Consider the following 3245-nt stretch of genomic DNA (forward strand, 5'->3'; position numbering starts at 1 on the left):
AAGATTAGAATTGAGATTCCAATTCCAACAAATTCTGTGAACCAAACATCTTAAGAGTTGGAATTCCGATTCCAATTCCACTGAATTCTAGCAAACCAAACGCACCTAAAATTTTGAGATAAAATATCTATAGGGGGTAGGATGTAAATGCTCTAAGTACTTTTACATATATTTATTCTTTTGCTAAGAGACCTTATTACAACTTCCAAAATTATTTACATATTTCCTGATACGTGCTGATTTTTAGAGAGAGATTAGAGAGAGAAACTAAGAAGAAGATTCATTCAACTCAACCATACCTCATTACTACAGCTCTACCAACTATATAACCAACCAACTAACCACTAAGCCCTACACTATACAACAATTACATTTTGGTCCCTCTACATATTTTGACACATATCAATACTTCCCCCCTATAAAACTTTTGACCTCAAAAGTACAAAACCAAACCCATTAATCAAAAGTGTCAAAAACAAAAGAAAAAGTTTGGCCACCAAACCCCTACTCAACTTCGTGTTTATGGCACCTAACCTTTGTTGACTCAAAAGCACCTTGGAGTCTAATTCCATCCAGCCCTCAAAAGGCTCAAGCTCATGTTTCTTTGTAGTATAAGGATCAGGTAGGCATGATTGTTTATCATCCAGTCTCCCATTGATTTTAAAACCGCCACAAAATACTTCATAGCTTCTAGTTTCATGGTAATATTAGTTATAAGGGTTGATGCACTATTCTTCAGCAAAGACAAACATATGTACTGCTTAATGTTATCAGCATACTCACGCCTAGAGACCCCCTGTTCTTTTTTTATTGCAATCACGCCATAAAAGTTCAGTATTTTTGTCTATATAACAACCCCTTATGATAACAATGAGAAACATTAGTTTTGCTTTCCATCTGTGCCATACGTATCCTTTTGCCTTCCCTTTCAAACAACAACCATCCATGAACATAATGGAAGATTTCCACTTGTGCTACGTATGCACCATTTTTTTCTTTTTTAGTACAACCTGATCCATAGCACATAATTTCAGTGAAAACCTGAATTCATCCGTCCTATCAGCAACTTTACTTTCCCGTTCAAAGACATTGAATGTCAAAAACTTATGCCGCCTGATGTTGTTATCTGATAGCCTTCTTACTCTACTACAACATAGTTCAAGAATCTCCTTTCCAACCATGTAATTATCTCGTGCGAAGTGGTGAGAAACATTTTCCTTCCCCAAGGTAAGTTGTTCCAATTGTAACTCTTGTTGGTAAGTCCCCGTCTTGATTTTATCACTCGCAGTTGATCCAAGATCAATACATATGAGTCTTGGTACATGCTTTTCTAGACTTGTTTCGCTCGAGGTTGCAACGCCATTTATGTTGTCAGTTCTTAAGGTTTTAGTTTTTGGTTCATCTGATACATCAGGTTCTTTTTTTATTATATCACGACCAACCAATTCCATATTGATACTCAAATTCTTGATGCCATTAGTTTCGCTTTCAGCAATGTGACTATGTGGAACTTTTGTGCCTTCAATATCACTTAAATTCACCCTGTTATCATCATTACCCTTCAAAAGTTTTCCCCCAAGATCTTTATTCCTGTTTACATTTGGACTATCGTCCAATAAATCAATAGTTGGATCTGACTCAGGTAATTCATCAAATACCTTGTAGGCGTCAAATAGAGAAGAATTTGGATCATAAGGAGAAAACGAATCTTTCAGTTCATTCGCATCCACTTCATATGAATCTTGACCAATTATTTCTTGAATCTCAACCTCATACAAAACAGAATTACTTATTTCTTGAGGCTTATTTTTAAACCCACTTGATATTTTTAAAGACCCAACTTGAACCGTGGAAGTTAACAAGCCCATAGCATCATGGAATAAATTTGTAGAAAAACAATCAATGATATTTCTAGAATATTCAGACCAAGTTACCTCAGAAATTGGTTTAACTAGTGTCTCGAGATAAGCAGAGTGCCACTTCATAGCTTTTCCTTCTAAGTTAATAGCAGCAAATCCCACCTTGAAGTTTTCCGGAGTGTCGTTAACATCAAAGAAGTGTTCACAACGATAAACCCAATCTTCCACTTCTGATCCATTGAATTTCGGAAACTCTATCTTGCCCAAACAATACAATCGATCAGTTCTTGTGTTACCATTGATTTCCAATTGCGATGTCGAAGTTCCACCATCCAATTTCGACTGATTATTGACCAATTTTTCAAGAATTTGCCTCATTTCATGGAAGGATCTGTCTGTTTCTTCCATGAATGCATCAAATTTCAACAATGAAGTAGTATGATTTTGAATCATTCTTTCGATTTCAGATTGGCTTCTTGTATTCGCCATGTATCAAATGGAATAGATTGATCACGATTGATCAATCCTGTTACAGAAATGAAACAGAATAAGAACAGAGGAAAGGAATCGGAGAAGACAATCGGAATTGTGGTGGTTCAATGGTGGTTACCGGAGCTCCAACGAGGGTCGTATAGCTCTGATATCATTGATACGTGCTGATTCTTAGAGAGAGATTAGAGAGAGAAACTAAGAAGAAGATTCATTCAACTCAACCACACCTCATTAGTACAGCTCTACCAACTATATAACCAACTAACTAACTAACCACAAAGCCCTACACTAGACAACAATTACATTTTGGTCCCTCTACATATTTTGACACATATCATTTCCCTTCTAAGAAGAAATTACTCAATACTCTTTTGTAGTTCCTATCAAACAACGCTTGATGGTACTCCTGGTTCTCCTTCCCCTTCACGAATTATACATTGAGCATATTCGTCTAAATAAACCATGTTAGGTTTCTATTCATGTTTCGACATCGTGTTTACAAAGGTTGTGTTAGCATTATTCTAGAATCGACCTAATATTGTAGGCAAAACTCAAATGACATTATGCTAGGCTCGAGTTTACTAATCGTTGCTACTTATAGTAGTGTTGATCTAGTTATTTTAGGCTTATTTAAAATTCATGGTATGAATATACATGTATTACAAATATAGTAGATACAAGTGAATGCTAGAATGCATTGTAAACTCTATAACTTTAGTATTATCACAAAATCATCATTGTAACAGGTTGTCAAGAGAGAAGGGGACATGGCGCTTGGAGCACTTGAGCTTAAAGCAAACCAGGCAAGATTTGGCGTTAACTGAACCAACAAACCCAGCCACAATTACAATTTTCACGAGTGGGGGGCTTGTATAGTATTCGTTCGCCATTCAA

This window comes from Helianthus annuus, chromosome 17 (genome assembly GCF_002127325.2).
Source record: "Helianthus annuus cultivar XRQ/B chromosome 17, HanXRQr2.0-SUNRISE, whole genome shotgun sequence".
Taxonomy (NCBI): domain Eukaryota; kingdom Viridiplantae; phylum Streptophyta; class Magnoliopsida; order Asterales; family Asteraceae; genus Helianthus; species Helianthus annuus.